The sequence below is a fragment of the Thermobia domestica genome, chromosome 6 (assembly GCF_964235325.1).
Source record: "Thermobia domestica chromosome 6, izTheDome1.hap1.1, whole genome shotgun sequence".
Lineage (NCBI taxonomy): Eukaryota > Metazoa > Arthropoda > Insecta > Zygentoma > Lepismatidae > Thermobia > Thermobia domestica.
In genome coordinates, this window is record NC_137459.1 from 290,763,191 (window position 1) to 290,779,050 (window position 15,860).

Consider the following 15,860-nt stretch of genomic DNA (forward strand, 5'->3'; position numbering starts at 1 on the left):
ATGCAACGTAGGGGTGGGGAGGAGGGAGATACATGTTAAAAAGTAAAAATAAAAATGACTATCTTTGTGACTTCATCACGTTTAAAATACCCGACCGATCTTAATCAAATTTTCAACATAGATGACGTTCAGATATGAGATGGTTTTTATCATATCACTTTAACTGTAGAACTAAGGGGAGGAGAGCAATCTATAAAAATGCATACAACTTAGTAACTCTTGAACCACCCGGCCGATCTTGACCAAACTTTCAACATAGATAAGGTTTGGGCCTGGGACGTATTCATTATTTCACTTTTACGGTGCAACCTAGGGGGGAGGATAGATGTAAACATAATAAAAATAAAACTGACCGTCCTTGTGACTTCATCACGCTTCAACCACATGACCGATCTTAATCAAATATTCAATATGGATGAAGTTCGGACCTGTAGTGTTTGTTGTCATATCACTTTACGGTAGACCTTATGGTGGGGGAGGAAGAGCCCCGCAAAAATTGTGGGAGGGAAGGGGAATATCGTTGTCGAATTCATACAGGATCGCCGAGATGATCAATGGCACTTCCGGTGCCGTGGCCCGCAACCTGGAGAGGAGAGGGAATATATAAAAATCGTCGAAAATGACTAATATCAAGGAGCGCTTTAGTAATAGTAAAAAGTGACTGACTAACGAAACATATTACTATTTTTTTCTTAATTTAACCGAGCAAAGCGGGCAATTGATGCTAGTATATATATATATATATATATATATATATATATATATATATATACAAAAACTTTATTATCCCAAAAGACGGTTGGCATGATCTTTAGTGTTGAGAGAGTCTCAATTTTATCGGGTTTTTGGGTTATGAGGGATTATGGCATTTGCTCTCTGGAGTGATGTGATACACCCAGTTCTTATCGCCAATCACAACCCGATCAAGAAAGGCGTCTCAATTTTTTGTTACATCGTGCCAAGGATACCAATGTTGAGCTCATTCTCTGAGTTTTATGTTGGTCCCTTAGTTGCCACGGAATCCACCGTGCGCAAATTTTGTTGTAGCCTATAGTTAGGTGGCTTAGTGAAAAAATTGTGCAAAATGTGATACCAACATGCCACTTTCAGGGATGATGTGTACTTATGTAAGGACAAAATATGGATATAGACCCAAACTTCTGGGGGCGTGGTTTGCCTGGTATGACGTCATCAACATGGCCGCCAGCTGAATTAATTTCCTTAAATAAAAAAATAATAATTACTTGGCTACCGTTCAACATAGAAACTTCGTTCGTGCTTTATTTTTGAGAACATATTCCAGATCTTGAATTATGTAGAAAATATCTTATTTATATGGCCGCCATTTTTAAACATGGCGTCTCAAAGTGAAAAGAAGGTATTACTCGAAAACAATTCTTGCGTTTAACGGTGAATAACTATGAAACGAGTAGGAATTCACAAAAACACTTTGAAATAATCGAAATCCCGCGTTTCAAGAGCTTTCAAATAGCGCATTTATTATTGTTGTATCAATGTCATTAACAATTACAAAATTAATGGTTTTATTTGTTTTTGTGTCTTTTTAGGTTCGCCCTTGATTTAACTTTTGCTTGGGATTTGTTTGGAACACATTTCACAGAGAAACCATGTCGAAGGGAAAGAAGTGTCAATTAATCAGTCTTGACCAAGATTTGCAACGTGTAGTGAGTGGAAGACCTGAAAACATTATTAACTGGAACCTATGTATTTTGTGTCAAGAACATTCATCTGAAAAGCTCGTGTGTCCAGCGAAAACCAAAAGATCAGACGTTGGAGCCGGATACAGGACTTTGTGTAATGATTTACTATCATATCAAGAAAACAACGGGCTTCCATCTAACATCCGCCTTGAATTACTTGATGACGGAAGTGGACTCGAGGAAACCATTACCAGAAATGAGGGTAAATTTCATAAAACGTGCAGAAACAGAATCGATCGAAGCAAACTACAGAGGATAATAACAAAAAAGCGAAATAACGAAGATGAAATCGTTGATAGTGCCCCATCTACTCGTTCAACGTTCCACGCAGGTGACGTCAAGTACACCTGCTTCTTCTGTGATGCAGACGCCTCATCTGATACACTGGTCAACTTCGTACTCTTGAATTAAGTAACCGAAAATGAAATCTTTGAGTTTTACGTCCCACGGTTATGCCGGTTAGGCTAAAGGAGACGGTGATGATGAGTAATGAATGAAATGGTGGAATGAAGAAAGTGGGAGGAAACGGGAGAACCCCGAGAAAACCCACGCACACGGTGTTTGTCCACCACAAAGTTCACTTGGCGGGGCTGGGATCGAACCCGGGACCCCAAGCACCAGAGGTGAACGCTCTACCACTGAGCCACCGCGGCCCCATTAAGTAACCGAGTTCGTGATGCTGCTGTTACTTTATGTGACACTAAGTTATTGGCAAAACTTAGCAGCGGTGATATGGTCGCTACGGAAGCTAAATATCATAAAAAGTGTTTGGCTCAGTTATACAATCGTGTACGTAAAGTAGCAAGTAATAGGAAGAGCACTGAAGAAGAAAATTATGCATTAATATATGGGATGGTGCTCTCGGAAGTGATTTCCCATCTTCAAGATGCGCTGCAGACAGAAAGCCTCCCAGTGTTCAAAGTAGCTGACATTAAAAGACTTGTAATTCGACGCCTGACCGAATTTGGCGTTGCTGATGCAGAGAAGACGGTACACAGCTCAAGGCTTCGGGAGAGAATTCTTACCTATATACCTGACCTAACAGAAGTAAAGAAAGGAAAAGATATTCTTCTTATTAATCAGTCTAATGTGGGAGATGCTGTTCACAGTGCATGTATGTATAACTCTGAAGAGGATGGAATGTCCTTAGCTAGAGCAGCATCTATTCTAAGGACCCATATTTTCAAATCTACCCCAAAATTTAATGGACATTTCACTAGCAAGAGCCAAATGGAGTCCGTTCCTGTAGTGCTGACAACGTTTATGAGAATGGTTCTGGAAGGGCCAAACATTTCAAATGAGGAATGTGTGGATGCGAGTACAGCAGCATTATCTCTATCTCAACTAATTAAGTTCAACTGCGTAAAGCGGAGACGAAATAATAAGTGTCATTTGAAAACCCGTCATTCCCTGGAAAATGAAACTCCCTTACCACTGTACATAGGCTTGGTTATTCACACGAAAACACGGAAGAAAAGCTTTATAGAACGACTAAACAAACTTGGATTATGTGTATCATACGATCGAATTCGCGAAGTATCAGCAACACTAACCAATAAACTTTGTCACTATTTTAAGGACCAGAATGCCGTGTACTCTCCTGGTCTGGTTCCAAATAGGTTTATCTGTGCTGCTGTAGATTATATCGATCATAATCCATCTTCGAACACTTCCCAGGAAGCGTTTCATGGAACTGCCATATCATTAATTCAAAAAGTGTCCAACGATGACAGTGCTCCCCATTTGTTGGTAAGTGATAAGGAATGGACAAAGAAGATCACTAGCACATTACCTGATTGGTACACTCGCATCCCTACAACATCAGTGAGGAAAACTACTGAAATCACTGCATTTGAAAATGAAATTTTAACGTTTAGTGCAGAGCACAATCATTTTTGTGACAAATGGCTGCAAACGATAGGAGAAATTGATCTCGAAAGTTCTGAAACCATTCAGCATATTGCGCGGAGTGCTTTCTATTCTACAGATTCTGACATTCCTCCTCCATCAAAGAGTGCGTGTGTATTACTTCCCGTATTATATGATCCGATAACATCACCAGCAGTCGTTCGTCATTGCTTTGATATCATTAAGCAAGCACTGTTGTCATTAAATTCAGGCCAGGTTCCTGTGATTACGTGTGATCAACCAGTGTATGCTATTGCAAAACAGGTGCAGTGGTCCATGAGTGATGTGTATGGAGAAGACATGGTGGTTGTAATGATGGGTGCACTTCACATTGAAATGGCTGTGCTGAAAGTGCTAGGGGACTGGCTCACAGGGAGTGGATGGGCAGAACTTCTTTCAGAATCAGAGGTCCTCACTTCTGGTAAAGCTGAGCAGTGTCTTCGAGGTATTCATGTTAAAAGAACGAGATATGCACACGAGGTTACATACGCAACTCTTTATCTACTTCTAAGGCAAGCATATCAAAATAGTTTGTCTACAAAAAGTGATAAGCAACCGACTTTTGAGGAGTGGATTACAGTTCGCCTGAACGAATCCTACCAGTTCAAATACTGGTACACAGTGTTTCAGCTGCAGTCTTTACTGTTCCTTCTTCTCCACAGCATTCGAGCAGCAAATTTTGAAATGTTCATCCTTTCACTAAAGTTGTTGTGCCCATGGATGTTTTCTACTGATCACACACATTATGCTAGGTGGATGCCAGTTTTCATCAAAACTTTGGAAGAATTAAGGACAAAACATCCATCTATTTACGAGGAGTTTCGGCAAGGGGGATTTGTTGGCTCTACAAGTGGACGTCCCTACACATGTATGTCGCATGATCACATGCATGAACAGTGTAATAAAGATCTGAAGGGTGATGGGGGCGCCGTTGGGTTGTTTGACAATCCCGGAGCTCTGTTGAAGTGGTTCTTTTCTGGACCCGTTATCATGAACCTGGTTCGTCAGTTTGAGAATGACAGTGGTATATGCAGCACCATAAATGACGACATCGAAGTCCACCATGAAGACACGCCATCCGCTAACAAGCGATTCTTTCAAAACGTTAAAAACCTAATGGACGTATTCCAGCGAGATGATCGAAATCCATTCACTCAAGAAGATAATGTGCTTTTCTCTCTATCGAATGGAATTGTAGCCGATGATGATGCAGTACGTTGTGTTTGTATTGCTGAACCCCTCGGCAAAGAGCAATACCAAAATTACGTGAAGGATCGCCTTGTAGAACGTAAAAAGTTAATTTACGACAAAATTCCCAGGAACAACCTTCTTCCATTTGATCGACCTGTACGAAAAGTAACAAAAGGACAGCAGAAAGTGACAATCCTAAAAAAAAAAAAACGACTGTGCTCTATTTAGCCGCCTATTCATAGCATGTCAGACACGAGAAAGCGACCTCTCTGACTTTTTCACACATGAAAACCTTGAGTTTCCTCCATCACTATCAGAAGATGGAACTCCCCGTAAAGCCAAAAAAATCTGACATCATCACATGCTTAGAAAATTGTGGAGATTCTCAACACGTGGAGCCAATCGCTACATGCATAATTGTGGATGGACCAGCGATCGTCCACATGCTGAAACCGCTGCCCCAGCAGATATTCAAAGAATACAGAGACACAATATTTTATCCCTATATTGCAGCGATGTTATCCAAGTTTGAAAGAGTAGATGTTATCTTCGACGTTTACTTGCAGTGTAGCTTGAAACTGAGCGAGCGGAAAAAGCGTGGTAGTGGACCACGAGTAAAGGTAAGCGGATCAGCACGTATTCCTAGAAACTGGTATATTTTCCTACAAACGCCGAGAATAAATCAGACCTTTTCAGATATCTTGCTAGTGGTGTGAGTGAAATTGAAATACCACAAGAGAAGAGTATTATGTTCTCCAATGGTTGTGGAGTATCTTGTAATTCCAGTCTTGATCTCTCTTTTCTTTCTCCCTGTGAACACGAGGAAGCTGACACACGCATGTTACTGCATGCAAATCATGCCAGTCAGCACGGCCATAGCTCGATTATGATCCGAACAGTCGATTCTGATGTTGTGGTAATTGCCGTTCATGCATTTAACGAACTAAAGCTACAGAGTCTCTGGATTGAGTATGGTGTTGGAAAAAATCGCAGGTACCTTCCCATCCATCAGTACGTGGATAATCTTGGAATAAATATGTGTATTGGCCTTATTTTCTTAGACGCATCCACTGGTTGCGATAACACCTCAGCCTTTGCAGGACGTGGGAAAAAATCCGCATGGGATGTCTGGCGGAAAAATCCTGACATTAATAAAGCATTAATGGAGTTGTCTTCTTGTCCACCTAGTATTTCGCCATCTGCTTTCGAGAAAGTTCAACAATTTACAGTTCTTTGGTATGATCGCAATAGCACTACCCAAACTGTAAATGAATGTAGGAAATTTCTAGTGACAAAGAAGAGCCGAACAATTGAGAGTGTGCCCCCTACAGAAGCAGCACTTTTTGAACACACCAAACGTGCAGTTTTACAAGCTGGTTACATATGGTCGCAGTGGTATAAACCAGTTCCCATTATTCCAGATCCTCAACATTGGGGCTGGAAAGAAGTGAATGATGAGTATGAACCTTTTTGGACTCAGCTGCCAGATGCATCAGAACACTGCCAGGAGCTTGTGCAATGTGGTTGTAAAACACTATGCACTCATTCGTGTAAATGTGCAAATCTGACACTTAAGTGTACAGCACTTTGTGCTTGTGATGGTCAATGTTCTTACTAAAAAAGAACACTGTTGAAGTGCTTCAGCCTCAATAATTCTTATCATAGCTGCAAATTAAGTTTTTCTCTTACGTACGTACCCGTTATTTCTGAAAGTGCCATGTTGGTAACATATTTTGCAGGATTCTGAGACATCTACCTGCAATCTGGCATCTTTTGACAATATGTTATTTTTATAGTATTCCACTTAGCATTACCAAAAATTAAATATCTCCGTTAGTTTTAAAGATAAAGCAATGATATAGGTGTCGTTTGAAAGCTCTTGAAACGCGGGATTTTGATTATTTCAAAGGGTTTTTGTGAATTCCTATTCGTTTCATAGTTATTCACCGTTAAACGCAAGAATTGTTTTCGAGTAATGCTTTCTTTTTACTTTGAGACGCCATTTTTAAAAATGGCGGCCATATAAATAAGACATTTTCTACATAATTCAAGATCTGGAATATGTTCTCACAAATAAAGCACGAACGAAGTTTCTATGTTGAACGGTAGCCAAGTTATTTTTTTTTATTTAAGGAAATTAATTCAGCTGGCGGCCATGTTGATGACGTCATACCAGGCACACCACGCCCCCAGAAGTTTGGGTCTATATCCATATTTTGTCCTTACATAAGTACACATCACCCCTGAATGTGGCATGTTGGTATCACATTTTGCACGATTCGGCATTATATTGACGTTAAGCCACCTAACTACTAGGTGTTGCAACACCATTTTACCAAGCAAAGAACGAGAAGTGTCTAGAAACATAATGCGCAAGTCATCGAGACTTACGCACCTGTCTCTCAAGGTTCTGTTATTCACTTCAGTCTTCAGGTCTTTTGTGATGAGCGTCCAGGTGATTTTTATCGTGTACATCTGTTCGTCCACTGTTGAACATTTCACAAAATTTTCTCACATTTATTTCGTTAATTACATTATAACAATACATCGCTTCCAGTTGCTGGTAAATATATGCCAATTTCACCTTTTTAGCGTTCAGAAATAAAATAACGCTCCTTACCGCAAAGTCAGCGTGATTTTCAGTCACGCATTTCATTTTCATCACTCCAACTGCACAAGAACGACTTCTTGCAACCTCCATTCACAATGTTATGAGAGCAGCTGCTACGGAAGTCAGTTGACTCTGAAAAGAGAAAGAGCTGCACGGCGGAAGTGATCGAGCTGTCTTTCGTTTGAAAAAAGTGGCCACATGGTTTAATTAACTGACATTAGAAAAGTATAACATGGCAATTTTGAAGCTCATGAACAAAAAACACAAATGTTTAAATGAAGGTGACGAGGACATACAAAAGTGAGGGAAGTTTCAAGTATGAAACATATTTGTTTTCCTTTGTTTTTTTCAAAAAAATGTTCTGTTCCTAAGCTTGTAAGACTAAACGGGCTTAATTTTCTAGATGACCCTCATATATTGATTTTTTTTAAAATGTAATAATTGAACATTATGAAGTCATTTTTAGTGACATGGTGCAAAGTTTCAAACTCATGGGATGCAAGATGACACTAAATTACACATTTTTTACCCACATCTATAACAGTGCTTTTCTCTGAAAATCTTGGCGCACTAAGAGATGAACACGGAGAGCGGTTTCGCCAGAACAATGTCAGATGTGAAGAGTGTTTTAATGTAAAACGAATTCAAAATATAATTGCTGAGTATTGTGTATCTGTTGTCCAAAATAAACTAGAAGATACCAGCAAACTCAAATTACCAAGTAAAGTGTTGTGAACTATGATTCTACAAAAGTGAGTAGACCTATTGGTATTATATTTGCCGCTAGGTTGCATTTAAGTAGGTAGTAAATGCATATACACATGTACTCTCATGCCCAAAATGATTGTCTCATATCTATAACTCTTTTCTTGTAAGAATATAACTTGATAATGATTTTGCTGGGTACTTTTAATACTGATACTATGTGTATAATCGGAAAATATATATTTGTTGTAAATTTCATAGGAAAATAATTATAAATACGAAAATTAGAATGAGTAAAACAAAATGTTGCTAAATAGACACGAAAGTTCTATTTTCGTCTTATTGTTCTTATTTACTGCTCTTTTGACATGAAATTTGCCACATATACAAAGGTTGAACAAAAAAAAAAAAAAAATCTAAAACGTTCGCAGAAGTGTGAAAATCATATCTAGTATGGAGTGGGGTCTCCTTTTGCGTCAAAAACAGCTTGGATCCGATGTGGAATGGACGTATACAGCTCCTGAATTGTAGTATGTGTTATTTTGTACCATTGTTACTCCAAACCATGCTCCAATTTCTTAAGGGATGCTGGTGGAGGGTATTAAGAACGAACACGCCTTTCTAACTGAGACCACAATAACTCAATGATGTTCAGATCTGGTGATTGTGGGACCCAGGGGAGGTGTGATAGCTCCTGGTCATGCTCCTCAACCCATGATTTCACCGTTTTTTGCAGCGTGACAGAGTGCCAAATCATCTTGGTAGGTACCATCACCATCAGGGAACAATAATTGGGCCATGGGAAGAACCTGGTCCCCAAAAATGGCCTCATACGCCTTAGCATTCATCATTCCATGCAGGGCTATGATGGGAAAACCACGATACCACTGCCAATACTGTAACAGAACCACCCCCATGCTTTACAGTTGGGAGCAGACAGTCTGTATCATAGGCCTGCGACGGTGTTTTCCATACGTAAACACGACCGGTTGTTGGAAACAAGTTGAAGGTCGATTCATCGGACCACATTATGTGTTTCTACTGCTCATGAGTCCACGCCTTGTGGTCCTTGCACCACTGGATACCCCTTTTCGCATTTACTATTGTGACCGAGGGTTTGGCGATAGCGGCCCTGCCATGAATTTTCATTTTATAAAGTTCCCGTCACACTGTTTTCGATGAAACCGTGTTCTGTAGGTCGAAGTTTAGTACAGACGTAGTTTTCATGGCAGTGTTCTTCTTTTTAGCTGCTACAATCCCTTTAAATGCCCTCCGTTCCATATCTGACAGGATTGTTTTTCGATCACTGTTGTGCTTTACAGATGTCGTTTGCCCATGAATTGTGTATGCCCTCATGACATTGGACACAGTGCCTTTCGATACGCCCACAATGTTCGCCACTGTTGTCACTGAAGCTCCAACCAGACGGGCACCAACGATTATGCCTCTTTTGAAGTATGTCAGGTCGCCTTTTTTTACCGCACTACTTTCACACCACGACACTCACAGGTGAACTGGTTACTGCTGACCAGTAAGAGGAAGGTCCACATGACACATTGAAGGAAAAAAATATCGGCACCTGCAACACGTGTTGTACAGTGGAGGGCCAAACTAACGTGTCCTGTATGAAGTGTTTTTAGATTGTTGTCTACCCCCTGTATGTCTTTTTCGCTTATACACATACTAACATAGTGAGAAATACCGGGCAAATTCGTTAGCAAATTATATTTCACCAACATCATATTTATATACATGCAACAATAATTTTGGACGTGAGTGTACATTACTATAATGTGTAGTGGTATGTCGGAAAAAAAAAGAGAGAGATACTGATGGGATTTTTCGGTTTTCATCAATGAATTCAACACCTGTCATTTAGTTGAAACCACACAATTTAATTTGAAGGACAGAAAAAGAAATGTTTTAATTAGTTATATAGTATAATTACAACTTAACAATGACAGATAATATAGTATTGATTTCCAGTCGTGCATGAGAAATTGTATATACTGAACGCAAATTTTCCCTTCGTACTCCTTGATTCACATTGAAAATACGAAAAGAAAAAAGAATAAAGCCCTTTACAAATGAAACTATTTCTTAATTTGATTATATTAAACTTTGTTTACTGTCCAAAACAACAGTCCAAAACTACAATACTAATTCAACCGTAATAACAACTCGTAGCGGAACATGATTAGTTGGATTAAACTTCAAAGTTTGAAGAAGTCATGTAGGTTTAGAATAGTTAAATAGAATTATCATTTTTATTGTCATTATTATTTAGATAATGTCTCGTTCAATTTAAGTTTTCCGTAATTAGTTATATGTATACGGTACAAAGAATAATCAATGATTCCTGCATACAGATAATTTTCAGAAGCATGATATTAAATGCCATGTCTAATATTGAATCAATTTTAATATTATAACTCATACATAGATCAAACAAATGTCAATTCAAAATTAAGTTTAATTTGATTTCTTTTCCTAAGAGCATCTTAAACCCTATATGTTCAATTTAGCTTAAGGTCTCCATTGGCGCAGTAAGATGTTATAATCCGGAAGGATTTTTTTTTTTAATATTTTATTTGATTTGTTTTCTTTTTAATACTATATCATTATAGACTTCGAGGAATACAAATTTTAAAGTGTGTCACGAAATTATATCTTAATTGGTCGGACAGTTTTACTATTGGGAGCATTATAAATAGATGCTTTTAATAACTAATAAAACAAAATAATTTAGCAAGCCAAGGTAAACTGATCTCTAAAGCTCCTGGCGTGCGAAGATGTGGAACACAGCATCTGTTTGCAAGTAGAACCTGTTCCTTGTCAAACTCGGCCACTAAATATAGCAGTAATTATCAATCATGTGATGGACTACTATCATCCATCAAGTTCCGTTCAGGTCTGCGCAATAGTTACCGAGGAATAAAGTACACGATATTATGTGTTGTTTGCCAGGGTGTCGTTTGCGACGACTCGATTTTGGTGTTGTTTGCCTCGGTATTGTTATGTTTGATTTATCTTATATCATAATCGTGAAGATTTAAACAAAATTGACTCATAAACTGAGGGTTACCAGATGACTATATTATAACAATAAAATATATATATTGTACTTTTAAACAGAACACATACAATACAAACGGTCGCAACCACGTTATTGGGTTACGGATTATATTCCGTAACTCTAGTTTTAAGTATTCATTAAACATTTCTCCCCAAAGGGATTTTAGAAGTATGTTTTTTTTTAACAATCCAGGGTTACACCGTCTATTGGGAGGTGGGTGTCGGCGTAAGGGGAAGAAAATGAGTAGTTGCGACTGGTCAATGCGATATTTGTCTTACTGAGTTAGCAGAGAGGTATATAAAATGAGGAAGGCGTAGGGCAATTATAGAGAGGTTCTTCTTTATTTTATTTATTTATTTCAAACATTGGTAGGTTGGACATTGTGATCATTAGGTCACAATCATGAGGTGAACATGAGAGGGGATAATATGGTGTGGTGAAGTGCAAAACACAAACACAGCACTAGATTATGTTAGTTGACAGATACTGGGTAATCTTCTCGCTTGGTGGCTGCTCCAAGCATTGATGGAAGACAGCGGAAAGCCCAGATTAATAACAAAGGCGTTACCCTGCGTACGATGGACAGATTAGAGGCTGGGAACCATCGGTCATCAATTCTTATCCAAAGTGGAGATACTTGTGGTTTTGGGGTAGAGTGTAGAATTATCATTTTATGACAAGAAGTGGAATATAAAGATTTGTTAGCTGATGAGAGTCATGCATTTTGTTTCGCCCTTCTTCTAAGTAGAAAGGATGGGTGGCATCTGAAATAAGATCTTTCTCGAGACTAGCGATCCCTATTATAAGTTCAATCACTATTAGCAATTTGTGCACAGCTAGGAACAATTCCTTGGAATTCAGTTTTGGCCATTCTAAAGCAGTAAGGACGTGATTAGCCCTTATGCGTTCATCAATTCTTGTCCAAACATGTTACTTGCCAAACAGTTACGAAGGTTGATACAGATGACGTAATTCTGTGTCATTTAAGTTTCAGCTGTAAAGGAAGTTGTCTCAACTCTTAGACCCAGAGAAATTGAATATGTTTCATGTTAGTATAAATCAGAAGTATCACTTTTGTAGACTGTAAAAAACAAATATTGAATTGCCACACCCGGAATCGATCTCGCGTCCCCAACATTACGAAACTAACGCTTAAGGGGATGTCTACCCTTCATCACAAGCTTCAAAAACATCTTCTAAACGACTTAGAAACATTAATGAATAAAACAGTTAAAATGCAATTGTAGAGAATTAGGTTATGTAATTTGTAATGCAGTAAATGATTTCTAAATTTTGATTAAATATATGTGTTATGTTGTTAAACAAAATTTTAAATATATGTTACTTTATAACAGTAAAATGTTTAACATTTGCTATTGTAAATAATATATTTGTTTGATAACGTCATAATGCAAAATGTAGACTTTCTTGCCATTACAAAGCCAAGTAAATTAGCGGTATCAATATTACTTTAATGCTAAAAAAATGTATGTATGTATGTATTTGTAATTTCACATTAATCTGATTTGAAACAAATGAAATGAAATGGATAACATTTTTTTTAAAAGATAAAACCCGGCATATTTAAAAATGGCGGTGACGCATGAAAACGATATTAACTTAAATAATTTGAATCATGAACCTTTAACTTGGCGCCAGAACGGCCTTCCTATCTCAGTTATGTGATGAGATATTTTCGTATACGCATAAATTAATGCATTCGCATTGCCGTCATATTGATGACATCAATTGAGGTGGCTGCCCATGTACTATTTTTTTTTGCGATTTTCTCAGAAGTCTCAGCGGTTTAAAAAATGCTTTAAAATTTTGTTTTCCAAACGTTTTTCCGCCTTTGATTGTAAAAATATTCTCACACTTTTAACGTAAACTAAGTGCTGAAAATTCAACACCTTGCGCTACACAAAATTTACTAATTCGCTTAATTGTTAAGATACAGTAATAATATTGATATCTCTAGAAAGGTGAGACACTACTCTATAATGTTTACTTCAGGGTGTTTTTCCGTATATCTGATAGTTTCATAGTAATCTATTATAAAGCAAATAAAATGAAACGGAGAAAATTATGTTTTTTAAGACAAAAACCGCCATATTTAAAACTGGAGACCACACTTAAGAACGATATTAAATGAAATCACTTAAAAATGCTTTATGTTTAATTTGACACGAGAATGAAGTTTGCATCTCAGTTTTGTTATGAGATATTACCGCATAGGCATAAGTAGTCGTAGTTGCGTGGCCGACATATTGATGACGTCATTTCAGATGGCTGTCCACGTGGGATTTTGGGGATTTCTTTCTGTGGAGTATAAGGGGAGGCCATGGAACGTGTTAAAATGAAAATTTGCTTCTTAATATGTTTTTCCGTCTCCAGCCATAATTTGCCTATAATATTTCAAAAAGCTTGGCAACTGGTAATGACCTAAAGAAAAACAGGCTGCATATGAAATGGGATGTGAGTACTGGTAACATAAGCATTGTTTGCCTGCTCTAATGATAGATGCTATCATACCTATCTACAGAGCTCTTACGGATCGTACCCTTTTGGGAAAATGTTTGCATGGGAAAGCACACACACACACACAAAAAAAATAGAGAGTCAATGCACTAGTATGGCAACGATATGCAAAAACTACATTTGCATATTCTAAAATTCTACAAATTGCAGTGTGTGATGCTGTTCACTGTTTTAATAGCGACCGTGAAGCAATAACTGGAACTGAAGATGGAAAAGATGGAAATTACAAGCGGTACCTGCCTGTAATTACCTACAAATTACTGCGAGATATGGACAGCAAGAGTATAACAAAATCTCAGTTGGGAATCCTGAAGCTTACCAAGAAACGAAGAATAAAGAAAAGAATGTGTGGAAACGATGAAGAAGATATACGAAGACGAAGAATATGGTTTTGGTGCTTACTGAATGCTATTAATGAAAATCCATTTGTAAATTTTAAACTAATTTATTAAATTCTGAAAATTGCATTTTTGGACATAAATGTACCAATTTCTCACAAACAATTAATGTTAAAGTAGTCAAATTTCGCACAAAACTTACTTATATGTATCTCTATTTACTGAACTAGAACTATAGCATAGTTTCTTTATTTCTCTCAATTACTTTTTGGTGAACATAAAAAAAATGACATTAATAAAATTCTTCGAATTTTTAGGAAAATATAATTATCGTCTTTCTGTGTAACTTAGAAAAATGATCCTAGTTCAGTAGCATTACCATCTAGTGTATTATCTGTGGTATAAAAAATAAAAAAAAATCCCTTCAGTCGTTTTCAAGAAAAAGGTAGAAACACTTTTACAGCTGGGCTAAAAATTTAACCCCATGTAATGTAAGTGAAAGGCAAGATAGAGGGAAGAAAGTTAACACAGGTTTGCTGAATTTCTATATGCATCTACTGACAAATAAATAAATAAATAAATAAATAAATAAATAAACTTCTGTAAGCAATAGCAAAGCGCGGGCTGAAAAATTTCTTGTAAGTCGCCAAAACACGGACATCCCCCCTTAATTGATGCTTCAGGTTAAAAATTATCTGCTGAAATGCACAAAACATTTGTAGGACACTTGAAAGCATTCACTGCAAGTTATTGAGAATATTTCCCTGTTCCACAACCTGGTAATGCTTGGATTGGATTTCCTTTCACAAATATAGAAATCCATGACATACAAGGTATAAATCTCTCTAACATAGAACAAGAACAGCTATTAGAACTATACTGGGATACTTTATGGAAAAATGTTTTCAAAGAAAATGAACTTTGTAGCTTCTGGTTGCGTGTGCGCTGTGAATATGAAGAGCTATCTCAAAAGGCATTGCAACATTTGATGTCTTTCCCTAACCCTTACTTATGTAATCAGTCATTTTCTGCTCTTTGCAGTATTAAAATCTTAAAGAGAAATCATCTTAATGTGAAATCGGACGTAAGATTGACGGAGACAAAACTTATTTCAGATTTCAATGCAATTATGGAAAAAAATACAAATTATTTAATTCCTCACATTAGGGACTCCACACCTGAGAACGTAGTTTATTGAGTGGATTTCCTTTATTTAAACAAAAATGATTTTCAGTCTTGAAAGTTATTATATTTTCAATTAAAATTTCGATCTGTAGGAAACAATCATCTAGAATAAATGATGGGGTGCTGACTGCCACAGCCAATTATTGGTGCTGATTGCCACAACTGGCGCTGAATGTCAATATCAATGTGCTGATTGCCACGATGGCGTGCTGACTGCCACGACCCTGAGAGAATTTTGCTAGACGTAACATAACCGGACACCAAGAAGTATGAAAGAAACGTGATTAACCTTATAATCGTGCTGTTCAGATCAACTCCTAACAAAGGTAAACAGGTATCTGGTGTACACTAATGTCCAAGATTATTGTCGCATGACTATAAATATGTTGTTCTAGTAATATTATTTGATAATGAATTCGCCCTGTATTTCTTATAATGTTAGTATGTGTATAATCGGCAAAGACAAGTGTGTGGTAAATTTAATGTCAAAGGAGCAGTAAATAAGAACAATGAAAAGAAAAGAAAATTATCTTGTCCATTTAGTTACATTTTATTTTACTCATTATGATTTTCGTATTTATAATTCT